Genomic DNA, 13,847 nt, shown 5'->3' on the forward strand with positions numbered 1-13,847 from the left:
AGTGATCAATTCTGAGGAGCTGGTGTCTTTAGGTTTCCCAGAGAGGAAGCATTTGGGCTGGGCCTTAACAAATAAATCGGAATTAATTAGGACGATACTGGAGATGTCATAAGGTAGGAATTTATGGAAGCCAAAGTTTTGCGTGACTGGAATGGGTATAAACTCCTTTCAGACCTACAACCTGAAGGACATTGGTAGATACTGCCAACAATCCAGAAAGTTCTTCACTTTGCAGCCATTACTGCAATTTCAGAAAACCAGACTCCTGCGCCGGAGCACTCGAAATCCGTGTCAAAAACCCCAATAAAAGATTTTTCCAGCTTTGTGTTATTTTTCACGTTTCATTTTTTTTAAGTTTTTCTTGTTTTAAAAATAAACTGTGTGCCCTCCTAATCCTGGATTCTAGTGTGTGACTGGCACAGTGAGTTGAATCCTGACGCAGTGCACTGCCCAGGTCCCCCCCACCCAAATCCCACCGCAGGACTGAAGTGTTCTAACAGCTGTGTGCTGAGTCCTTCCTTAAAGATTGCTTCCAGCCGGGCACGGTGGCTCAAGCCTGTAATCCCAGCACTTTGGGAGGCCGAGGCGGGTGGATCACGAGGTCAATAGAGCGAGACCATCCTGGTCAACATGGTGAAACCCCGTCTCTACTAAAAATACAAAAAAATTATCTGGACATGGTGGCGCGTGCCTGTAATCCCAGCTACTCAGGAGGCTGAGGCAGGAGAATGGCCTGAACCCAGGAGGCGGAGGTTGCGGTGAGCCGAGATCGCACTCCAGCCTGGGTAACAAGAGCAAAGCTCCGTCTCAAAAAAAAAAAAGATTGCTTCCCAGCCAAAGAGGACTGTCTCACCCAAGGTCGTGTTCCCTTTCCTGGGAGACAGGCACATCCTATGATGGGTCAGGAAGGAGGTTTAAAGACCCAGCCCTGAGCTGGGTGTGGTGGCTCACACCTGTAATCCCAGCATTTTGGGAGGCCAGGGTCGGGGACAGATCACTTCAAGTCAGGAGTTCCAGACCAGCCTGGCCAACATGGTGAAACCCTGTCTGTACTAAAAATACAAAAATTAGCTGGGTGTGGTAGTGGGCACCTGTAATCCCAGCTACTCAGAAGGCTGAGGCAGGAGAATCACTTGAACCCAGGAGGTGGAAGTTGCAATAAGCCAAGATCCCGCCACTGCACTTCAGCCTGGGTGACGGAGTGAGACTGCAAAAAAAAAAAAAAAAGACTCATCCCTGAGTTCCATTTCTCCATTTCAAACCACTTGGAAAGGCCATCCAGCTCCAGAACTCCCTTGAGCATTGACTGAAGCCTTCATTGAACTGCCTCCCAGCTCAGCCTCTCCCTCTGCCCAGACCTGAGCATTTCCCTACAGATGTTGATCCTGAGAACACTGCTCCATAAACTTCCTGTGTGCAGACCTCTCTCACACACAGTCTGCATCCCAGAGAACCTACCAGGAGTGGCCCAAGAAAACAGATTCTAAAACGGAGTTTGAGAGCTGAGCCATTGACCCATGACAAGAAGGACCCATCACTGGTGGTCCCTCATGGACAGCCTCTGGCATGCTAGGCTGCACAATTGCTAAAACTTTCCTTGATGATACTTGGATGGCTTACTGATGGAGGGCGACTTGCTGGAGGGTTCCACATGGCAGGCATTGAGAATTAAGGGAAAGGAGAAATTATAAAGACAATAGATTTGGATGACTGTTGTGGGGTTGCTCTGGAAAAAGACAGTGAAAAGCTGAAGGGTGATTAATCACCCATTAGAGGCTGAATGTGAAAGCCAGAGGGACTCCTTAGCAACATCTAAGGAGAGCTTCCTCTCCTACAGCCAAACTTGAGAGTCACCAATACATATAAAGCATACTTCCGAAACTTCAGATTGAAAAATGGTTTGCCTCCCAGGTGACTTGAACAGAGAAATATTACAAAACTTACTTTCTCTACTTGGTCAGATTCAGCAAAGAGCACCCCCTGCCAGTACAAGGGCCGTTCCAGTCTCTGTTGTCACAGACCAGGTTTACATAGCCTTAGCTCCCCATCCCTGATCATCTCATGCCAGGAAGTAATGGAATATATCAGAACTTGCTAGAGCAAACCATGATACTCCTCCATACTCACATCCATTAGCCTCAGCTTTGCCCTGCCGCAGGCCCCAGGCTGTGGCTCTGTGACAAACACATCTTAGGTCTCTTTTCTAACAAGCCAAGGGGTTGAGGGTCCAGATGTGCTTGGAGGCCATGTTAGGCATTTGACATATGCAATTTCACTTAAGTCTTTCAATAATTCTGAATTAGCCCACATTGTATCGGTTAGAAAAGTGATACACTGACAGGGTGAGTAACTGGCCTAAGGTCACACAGCTAGTAAAGTGGCAGAGCCAGGATTAAAATCCAAAGTGCTCTTTCCCCTCCATCAATGGACACTATCATCAAGGCCAGCTTTATAGCAGCGGAAGAGACATGCTTTATTCTCATATTGACCTCAATAAAAAACCAAGGACCTCAAAATTCAATCTTCATTTATTTATTCCACAATGACTTATTGAATGCCTATTATTTTCCAGGCATTTCTAGCAAGGGTGAAATTAATACGGTGCAGGCACTCACATCCTTTATGCATCTCAAAGGCTATCTAGCTAATGTGCTGGATGTTGTGAGGCCCATTACCCATAGTGTACACACACAGGCAACCCCTCCTTCTGATGGTTTAACCTGGAGCAATGCTCAGTGGTTGTGCATAGCCAGATACCTGCACTGTGCACACAGGCACTGGGCTCTGGGTTGCCCCCCTGGCATCTCTGTCTGCTGCCTGAAGGGCGTCCTCCAGCTCTGCCTCCCTGGATCCCAGCCGCCTGAGCTCCATCCATCCCTGATTTCATTCCCCCCCCCTTTTTTTTTTTTTTTGAGATGGATTCTCACTCTGTTGCCCAGGCTGGAGTACACTGGCATAATCTCGGCTCGCTGCAACCTCTGCAACCTGGGTTCAGCGATTCTGCCTCAGCCTCCCGAGCAGCTGGGATTACAAGTGCCTGCCACCGTGCCTAGCTAATTTTTATAGTTTTTAGTAGAGACAGTTTCAGCATGTTGCCCAGGCTGGTTTTGAACTCCTACTTTCATGATCCACCTGCCTGGTCTTCCCAAAGTGCTGGGATTACAGGCATGAGACACCTTATCATTCCTTGTTTTTAATCTTCTAACGCTGGTCTCCAGAGCTTTCCTCCCCAGGACATGTGATCTGAGTCTGAAGCAACAGTGGGATCACAGAGGAGAAGGGGACAGAAAAAGAAATGAGCATCCGCCCTGGGAATGTCTCCTCTGACTGTAGAGTTATGAGCCATTATGATAAACATTCATTTGAACATAAACATTCTGGTAGATTCCGATGAGAATTAAATGCATTCATTCATCTGGTAAATATCTAGTGAGCATCTACCACGCATCAGGCAGAGAACTAGGTGTTGGGATTGCAGTGGGGAAGGCAACAGTTGTGACAGCTGCCCTTATGGTCTCATAGTCTAGTGGGCTGGGTTGGAGACTAAGCCAACCACAAAGTGTAACACAAGCAATGACAGAAACAAGGAGAGGCTGAGACCCAGTAGCCCAGGGAAGGGGTGGGCAAGATCAACACGGGGCCTCCGAAGGAAGAGAAGGAGCTGGATGTCAATAGAGCAGATGTAAGAGGAAGAGCTTCTAGAGAAGGAGATAGCACATGTGAGGTCCCTGAGGCAGAAGGGAGAGTGACAGCAGGTAGTGAGCCATCTGTGGCCACATATGAGTCATCCGGACGGTATTGAATCTCATAGACAATGGTCAAGGGCGTTCTTAGGGGACTCACAAGCTACCCTAAAGTTGTGAGTTGAAAGATGTGATATGATTTAACTAGAAAACATCACTCAGCTGCAATTAGGAGAATGGATTGGAGGGGGTTGGGAGAAACAGTATTATCTACACAGTAACAATATTAGCACAAACTTCTTAAAACACATTTGGCCAGGCACGGTGGCTCATGCCTGTAATCCCAGCACCTTGGGAGGCCAAGGCAGGAGGACCACTAGAGGTCAGGAGTTCCAGACCAACCTGGCCAATACAGCAAAACCCCATCTCCACTAGAAATACAAAATTAGCCAGGTGTAGTGGTGCACACCTGTAATCCCAGCTACTTGGGAGGCTGAAAGAGAAGAATCTCTTGAACCTGGGAGGCAAAGGTTGCAGTGAACGGAGATGGCACAACTGCACTCCAGCCTGGGTAATAGAGTGAGACTCTGTCTCAAAACACACATGCGCACGCGTGCACACACACACACACACACACACACACACACGGCATTACAGCTTCTCCAAACCAGGTATCCAGGCTCGGCTTAGCTGGGAGCCTTGGCCTCAAGATCTCTCAGGGGCTGCAATCACCGTGTTGGCTGGGAGTGTGGTCCCATCTGAGGCTCGTGTGGAGAAAATTTGCTTCAAAGCTTATGTCATTGTTGGCAGAATTCGATTTCTTCTGCTTGTAGGACTGGGGGCCTCACTTTCTTGCTGGCTATCACTGGAGGCCCTTGCAGGCTGTTGGCTGGAGCCTAGAGGCTTTCCCCAGCTCTCTACCACTCAAAGCACAGTCACACTGCAGGGTGGTGGCGTTAGGGCTGGATCTTGAAAGATGAATAGGCATTTCCCAGGTTGGAAGAACATTCAGACAAAGGGGAGACGTCACTGAAGGCATTGAGCTGTGAAGGCAGATGATGTTTTCAGGGAGCAGCAGATGTAGCCAGTCCCTTACCTAGAGCCATGTTCCCCTTTATTCCACGATTCTAAACCTGGGCTGGGCTCTGTTCTTTGCACCACATGACCATGTGCTCAGGCTGGAGTCTCATTTCAACCTTGGAAATGGAAGCTTGATTAATTCAAGCCAGCATGCTCATGCAATGCCTAGTGGTATAGGTAAGGCCTTCAATGCCATTCTGACCCATGAGGTGGGAGGGGTGCTCTTGGGAAAGGTTTTCCTTCCCAGCAAAAAGAGACATTCAAGTAGAAGTTTCTATTTGTGGACATAGCTGTGTGAATCTGTGATATCTGGGAACCCACAAGCCATTTTGGGCCTACGTTGGAACCCACCTCAGCTCAAGCCAACTCACTGGGGTAAATCCTCAGTGGCATCACTGAGAATCCTGGGCTTCTGGAGGAGCCAGCCCTGCAGTCATCCACCTCTGATTCCTTGTCATATGATATAATCGTCTTCCCCACTGGCTGAGCCCCTTGCAGCCAATGCTTGAAAACAGACTGTGCAATGTACAGTGATGTGGCAGGAAGTGATTCCAGCTGTGAGCTGAGGCCAGCAAGAAGACATTCTTAGTGACACAATTAGGCTATTTCCTCTGAGGTCTGGAGAGTTCTCAATGATTTTCAGGGCAACAGTGATCCCATATCTTGGCTAAACCTGGTGGCAGGGTGCATCATCGTTGATGAAATGGAGATCATTGTGCCAGGGAGGCCAGGGATAGCTACACAGCTAATCAAGACATTCTGAGAACTCAAACTATGGCCCTTCCTTTTGATGGACACCAAAAGGAAGGGCCGAGGGACATCTAAGAGGCGGGAGTTAGGAAGGCGACAGAAGCCCAGGGTTCCCCAGTGCGAAGGAGAGACAGGGACCAACAGCATTTGCCAGTCCAGAATGCTCACATTCGTGGAAAAGACCATACCTCGATTCCTTCACTCCTACTGTTCCCTTTGCCTGTGGGATCCTTCCACAGCAAATTCCCATTCACGTAATTGCACATAATAGCATTGCTGCCATGGGGAAGTCAGATTCAATTTACACCATTCAGACTTGCAGTCCCTCAGTCAGGAACACAAGCCCCGGGAGTGAGAATCACCTCTACAAACCGTATTTACGTGACCCTCCGAACACCGCCATTCCACATGACAAGCCATGGGGTGAGTGGGAGGCCGAATTACTTCAAATGTATCGATTCATAACTTAGCCAAAAAATAAAGAGCCGCAGTGTCTGTCACACTGGACCTATTTCATGGCTGGCTCAGAAATGCACTGAAAACAATTCTTGTTGTTTCACTTCCTGGGACCTATATTTCTTGCTGTCTGTGAAATATGGTATTAGATAGCAAAGAAGAGTCTGGGTGGAAACAGGTAGAGTGTGTATTCCTCATGCTGAAAACCTGCTTGGGGTGCTTTTCTCCTTACTGAACTCCTAAAAAAAGAATTTCAGTTTTTTTTATTAGTAGACCCACATTACCAAAAAAAATTGCATTCAATTATTATTATATTTTTAATTTCATCTATAAAAAAATGTATGGAAATTTGTTTTCTCTCTGTGTGATATTCTCAATTTTGCCTCTTGGCCTACAAAGCCTGAAGTATTTGCTAGCTGGCCTTTCAGAGGACAAGATGGTGGTCTTAGTCTATTTGCGGTGCTATAACAAACTGCCGTAAGCTGAGTGGCTTATAAACAACAGAAATTTCTTCCTTACAGTTCTGGGGGCTGGGGAGTCCAACATCAAGGCATGGGCAGGTTTAGTGTCTGAGGAGGGCCCAGTTCCTGGTAACAGAATGCATCTTCCTGCTGTGTCCTCACATGGTGGAAGGGACGAGGGAGCTCTCTGGGGCCTCTTTTATAAGGGCACTAATCTCGTTTACTAGGCCTCTGCCCTCATGGCCTAATCACCTCCCAATGTTCCCATCTCCCAATACTGTTGCTTTGGTGATTCAGTTTTAACGTATGGGGACACAGTCTTTCAGTTCACATGGGTGACTGATTTCTGAGCTACTACCATACCATTCAAAGTGTGGTCTGGCAATTCTCAAAAGAAGACATTCATGCAGCCAACAAACAGATGAAAAAAAGCTCATCATCACTGGTCATTAGTGAAATGCAAATCAAAACCACAATGAGATACCATCTCACCCAGTTAGAATGGTGATCATTAAGAATGCCAGAGAGTATGTGGAGAAATAAGAATGTTTTTACACTGCTGTTGGGAGTGTAAATTAGTTCAACCATTGTGGAAAAAGTGTGGTGATTCCTCAAGGATCTAGAATCAGAAATACCATTTGACCTAGCAATCCCATTACTGGGTATATACCCAAAAGGTTATAAATCATTCTGCTATAAAGACACACGCACATGTATGTTTATTGCAGCACTATTCACAATAGCAAAGACTTGGAACTAACCCAGATGCCCATCAATGATAAACCGAATAAAGAAATTGTGGCACATAGACATCATGGAATACTATGCAGCCATAAAAAAGGATGAGTGCATGTCCTTTGCAGGGACATGGATGAAGCTGGAAATCATCATTATCAGCAAACTAACACAGGAACAGAAAACCAAACACCGCATGTTCTCACTCATAAGTGGGAATTTAGTAATGAGAACACATGGACACAGGGAGGGGAACATCACACACTGGGGCCTGTTGGGGGCTAGGGGAGGGATAGCATTAGGAGAAATACCTATTGTAGATAATGGGTTGATAGGTGCAGCAAACCACCGTGGCACATGTGTACCTGTGTAACACACCTGCATGTTCTGCACATGTATTTCAGAACTGAAACTATAATAATATTAATAATAATAAAAAGTGTGGTCTGGGCAGTAGCAGTATCAATATCCCCTGGGAGCTGTTTAGAAATGCAAAACCTTAGGTCGCAACCAGACCTCCTGGGTCACAACTGCATTTTGGTAAGCTTCCTGGATGATTCGTTTGTACCTAAAGTTTGAGAACACTTCATGGAGTCCATGTGGAACCCCACAGGTGCTGTTGACAGTTTCATTGGGCACCAGGCTGGGGCTGGCTCTGGGCACCACCATCCACTGTGTGTCCCAAGGTGGAAGCCCAGGCCTCTCGCACAGGGGTGCACTAAGGTATGCTGCTCTCCCAGGAAGTGCCCCAAACTGGCCATCAAAAGGTTGATTCAAGCCCTGAAGCCCAAGCCCTGATCCTAAAGCCAACTTCTCTGAGGCATCTGTTTTCTCATCTGTATGATGGAGGGGTTGGAAGGCCTAATGTCCAAAGGCCAGAATGGTTTTATCGTCTGTTTGGTTTTTGTATGAAGAGGGTCGACAGGATGATTCCTGTCCATGTTCATGCTCATGTTCCACGAACGTGGTAGATTGAGATGAAAAAGGCAGGACAAGAAACAGCAGCTTCCAGATGACAATAGTGTTTTGAGATGTGGGATTCAGGATGTTTCATTTTAAATAGATCATATTCTATAAGGTTATTCTTCTAGTTATGTTTCTTTGCATCACAGGCAAAAGGAGTCAGTTCCAGGGAAAACACTGTACCACTGGGGCCTTAAGGTGTTTTCTGATCAACTCCGTAGAATCAGAACATCAAGACTCAAGTCATTCACTAAGTCATCTCATCTTTTTTCATCATCCATGGTGCTGAGCATTTCAGAGACACCAGGGATGTAACCTTGAATCAGAAGAGACCTGGTTTCTGCCCTTGTGGAGCTTACATTCCAGTGGGTGAGACAGATAAAGAGCAGTAATTATAAGCACAGAGGGGAAAGGAAGATACGGGGATAGGGAGTGGTTTGCAAGCGGGGTCAGGTCACACAGGGCTCCCAAGGTGGTTGTGGCGTTTAGGAGTAAGAGGACATGATGAGATTGGTGTTTCAAAGGAACCGTTGGCTGATGCGCAGATTGGAGAGGAGTAAGAGTGGGCCTGGGGAGACCAGTTAGGAGGCTACTACACCTTCCCCAGAGGCAGATGATGAAGGCAGGGCAATCCCTTCCATTGCAGAGGATGAGACTGAGCCCCCGAGAAAGCAACCAAGGATGAAACTGAGAACTGGGGCCGAAGGCACTGCCGCCAAAGCCCCAACCAAAATAGTTAAAAGCAGTCACTCTCAGAGGCTGAGAATAGTACTGCAGCCTCTGGAGACACTGCTACTGAAGGGCTGTGTGGCCTTGGGCAAGTTACTCCACCTCTTTGGGCCTTCTGTTCTTTCCTTAAAAAACAAAGGTTCAACCAGATAATCACTGTGTATGGTGACCAGATAGTTTCTTGTCCTAACTGGGACACTTCTGAGGGTGAAAGATGGAACAATTAATAATTACCTCAGGACAGCAGGCATAAACCTAGCCAATTTTGGGAAAACTGGGATTAAAGTCCCTGACAATCTGAGCTCAGAAACCATATGTGCTCCCTCCAAGTTCAACGCTCTGTTTCTCAACAGTTCTTTTATAGATTGGGAGCTGAAGTCAACTCATTTGTAACCAGAATTAAATGCATTCTTCCTGCTGAACTAAACACGTGGCTGGCTAAGAACCCTGCAAGCAGCCTTTTCTACCCCCTAGTGCATTGTTAGCACTATTTCTGGTGGAAAGAGCCCCTGTCTTAGCCTCGAGAAGGGTGGAATTGCTGGTGAATGCAAAGGCTGGAAAGAGGTCATCCTGTCTCTGATCATGGATGATGCTGTTGCATGTGCCTGTGGAGTCATGGGTGGAGGGAAGGTAAATGGAACCAGAACTGCCCCCAGAGCAGGATGGTTGACTATGTCCTATTAGACCCAAGTCTCTCAAAAAGTCACCTGCTTTTTTTATGAGGACATGTAGCATTGGATATTAGGTTTAAACCAGTTCATCCTAGTTGGAAAGGCAATTAGGACTTGGAAATAGGAAATTCAGATTCGAGTCTCAGGTCTGCATGCCACTTCTCTTTGGTGGACCTGGATAAATCACTTTCCTTACTTAATCTCCCATTTCCTCACAGTAAATACAGATAATGCCACCTTCTTGACAGGCTGTAATTAGGATAAAATCAAATCAGTAATATGAAAGTGTTCAGACAATTGAGAAGGTTTTTAAATAAACTCTATATTTTGAAATAATTTCAGACTTACAAACAAGTTGCAGAAAGAATTCCCATGTACCCTTACTCAGCCTCCCAAATGGTAACATCTGACATAACCATAATTCAAGAATCAAAACCAATGAATGAACATTGACCAATACTATTAAACTAAGTTACAGACTTTAAGTGTTACCAAATGTCTCAGCAAATGTTCTTTTTCTGGTCCAGGATCTAATCCAAGACCTCACAATTTCTTTGGTTCTGATACCAGTGGAGACTCTTCTCATCTCCGACAGGTCTTCAGTCATTCTTTATCTTTCGTGACCTTGACACTTTTGAAGAGTACAGGTTAGTTACCTTACAGACAGTCCCAGTTCAGGATTGCCTGATGTTTCTTCATGATTAGATTCAGATTGTGCATTCTATGCCAGGAGACTGCAGCAGTGACACTGTCCTCCTCAGTGCAGTGTATCAAGAGGTACATAATGGTCATTCCTGGCGGTGTTCACTTTTATCACATGAATAAGGTAGTATCTGTCAGCTTTCTCAACTATAAACTATGTAAACTATGTTTTTTTCTTTGTAATTAACATATAAGGAGATGCTTTGAGATTATGTAAAGATACTGCTCCCCATCATCCTTTTTTTGCAGTAATTTTGGCAGCCATTGATGATTCCTGCCTGTAATAATCATAGTGGTGGTTACTTTGCAAACAGTGAAGTTGTTTTAATTATTGCTCTTCTTACTCTTAAGATCTAGGGCGGGGATGGTGCGTTCCAACCACTTGGTGGTGGCCTTCTGGAACTCTATGTGAGGAGGATTGAAAAATCAAGTTCTCTTAACAGGGGAAGGGCCGTGAGGTCAAGTTTTCATAATCCTGTGAGGGGAGGTAGGGAGGGAGCTGACAGGTGCCATACTGGCAATTCTAGGAGGGTCTCTTCTCCCTTTGGAGAGATAGATCTTGCCTGTTGGGCCTTCAGGCCAATACACACTGGCCTGGCCAGAAGGGATACAGCCTGTGTACTTACCTCTTTCCTCCTTTGGACCTACTTTGTTCCTTTGAATGGCTGAAGCTCAAAGGCACCATGGTCTGCACAGATGGCAACCATGGTGCCAGGTGTTTCCACAGGGAAGGGCCACTTGTGCCAGGCTCTGGATTAGCAGGGTGACATGCAGTTTCTCCCCAGGAGGCCCTATCTTTCTATACCAATATGTAGTTTCTCTAGTGAGATCAGCATGGAAGCCAGTTGCTTGGTATGATCCAGGAGGGCTTCTGAGAGGCGGCCGCTGCTGGACCTTGAAGGCTGGGGAGAAGATCACTGATGGGATTTGGGAGCATGCAGAACAGCATTATCGCTTCACCCCAACATACCCTTTCCTTCATGGACTGAATTCTCCTTTTATCTGGATCTCCCATTATATATCCGATTGTAGCTGTAATAAATTTCTCCAACTTAGTGCCTTAGAACAAGACAAATTTATTATTTTACAGTTCTGGAGGTGAGAAGTTCAAAATCATCTTCACTGGGTTAAATCTCAATGTTAGCAGGGCTGGCTGAGGCTCTTGGGAGGATTCTCTTTCCTTGCCTTTTCCAGCTTCTAGAAGCTGCATGAATTCCTTGGCTCATAGCCCCTTCCTCTATCTTCAAAGCCAGTGGTATAACATCTTCTCTCTCTGATCCTCCTGCCAATGGGTCATGAGAACTCTTGTGATTATAGTGGGTCCACTAGGATCACCAAAGATAATCTCACCATCCGAAGTTTCTTAAATAACATCTCCAAGGTCCCTTTTACCAAGTAAGATGACATATTCACAGGTTCTGGAGGCTAGGATGTGGACATCTGTGGGTGTTCATCATTAAGCCTCCTACCTCCATCATGCCACATACTCTCTTGGGCAGTTGCAGGAGTTAGGATAAAAGTGTGCTACTATAACAGAGGATGAAAATAATCATGGCTTTAATACCAGAGATGTATTTAATTCTCTCATAGCCCATGCCAGGCATGCACCTCCTAGTCAAGACACCATCTCCATAGCATCTGAGACTCAGGCTTTGTCTATCCTCTGGTTCTGTTGCCCTTACCACACTACTTCTGTCTCATGGTCTGAAATGGCTGCTTCAGCTCCTACCATCAGATCTAAATTCCAGAGAGCAAAAAGATGGGAAAACAATGGGAATAAGCTCTTTCCTTCATTTAAAGACAAAACTCAAGACACACATCAAAACTCAAGGCGCACATCCAAACTCATGGCACACGTCAAGTCTGCTAACATCTTGATAGTCATATGGCTACACTCACCTGCAAGGAACCCTGGGAAGTATAGTCTTTAGCTTGGCTGCCTGTCTATCTCAAGTATTACTACAGAGGAATAAGGAGAGACAGACAGTGGTCTCCTCTTGTAAGGGCACAATGCTGCATTTTGTCTGACGTGATGGTTAAGAAGGAACAGACAAATGTGAGGTATGAATTGTGTGCTGTGACTTAGACTCATCCAGCAGCAAGGCCCAAGATGTACTCTGAGGGGACAGACAGGCAGAAAGAGGGACCACATCTGCTGGCATGAACCTGCTGAAGCCAGTGTGATTCCAGTCCAGCACAGAGAGTGGCCCAGGGGAAAAGTGCTTTAGAACCAGATTAAATTGGGTTTGTATTTGGGTTCTCCACTTGATAGATGTGTGACCCTCTTTGGGTCTCAGTTTCTGAGTAAATAAAGTGGAAATGATAAAACTGACCTTGGGCTGTTGTGCAGATTCAGTGAAACAATGTAAACAAGCTAGCCTGGAACCTGGCACACAGTAGGTACTCAAACAGTGCAGCTAGCTATAGTGTCCACCCACACATCTACACTATTAGCCGCACTCTCTCAAATCTTAGAGACAAACACATGTGATTCTTCCTCATCTTGCAAAGTCTCTTCAGAGCAGAAGGCCTTTGAGAAATGGTAGAATGATTTGGTGCTGTTATCTTGCTATAATTTTTGTGTTTGGAAATTCGTTAAAAATGCATTTCGATGAATCCCAAATGCATGCACCATGAAAAACAATTAGCATTAATAGTGTAAAAGAAGGAGATCAATAAATAGATTCATTTTTAAACTGTAATAATTTATTTGCTTCCTGACTTTTGGGAAATACTGCATCTTCCGGTGACACGTCAACCATTAAATAGCCGAACAGTGAAGATTTGTGGAAGGACAATAGGCACACCAGTAGGCAGACCCTGCTCTCTAATCTGCAGCCACAGCAACCAGCCAGCAACGGTGGACAGGTTGGGAAGCAGTCCATTTTAGGAGACCATGCAGTTCAACAAAGTGCTCATCAGACCTTTCTCGTCCTTAAGCACTGCCCAATTGCAACACAGAAGATGGAAAAAGTAACGAGACCAGTGAACCTAAATGGGGAGAAGAAATCTGGCATTCATCAGACAGTGAGCAGGGAGAGGGAAGAGAGCTTTGAAGATGAGCTGTGAGGCTCTAAGATGCAACCCACGCTGCTCCCGTTCTATGCTGATGCAGGAAGGCTCAGGAAATGGGTGAAGATGCAGCAGGTGACTTCAGACTGAAGAGGGAGGGAAAAGCCAAATGAAACGAGAGAGCCACAGTCAAGGAGGGGAGGAAGGTGAGGATGGCAAGGCCACTCACTCATCGCTCACCAGGGACAGAGGGATGGCTGCCATCATCCCTTCTCATTGCAACAGATGAAAGACGATGATACCTAAGAAACTGTCATAGCCACGCAGAGTGGCAGGAGGCGAGGGTCTGCCTAGTACAAAGGGATATAAAGTTGAAAGCCAAACAGCAGCCCTGCTCTTTTGCAGCCACCCTATGGGGCACCATGGTGGGCAGTGACAGATGGAGAAATATGCAGCTTCTCTGCCAGGCATAACGGCAGCCTCAGGCCAGGGCTCAGGAGTATGGGCACGCCAGCCTTGCTGGCACCTGGGCTTGAGTACAAAGGTCCCAGCTCCACCAGGCTGATGTCTATAAATCCCAGCCCTGACTGGCAGATGAACCATGC

The sequence above is a fragment of the Callithrix jacchus genome, chromosome 13 (genome assembly GCF_049354715.1).
Source record: "Callithrix jacchus isolate 240 chromosome 13, calJac240_pri, whole genome shotgun sequence".
NCBI lineage: Eukaryota > Metazoa > Chordata > Mammalia > Primates > Cebidae > Callithrix > Callithrix jacchus.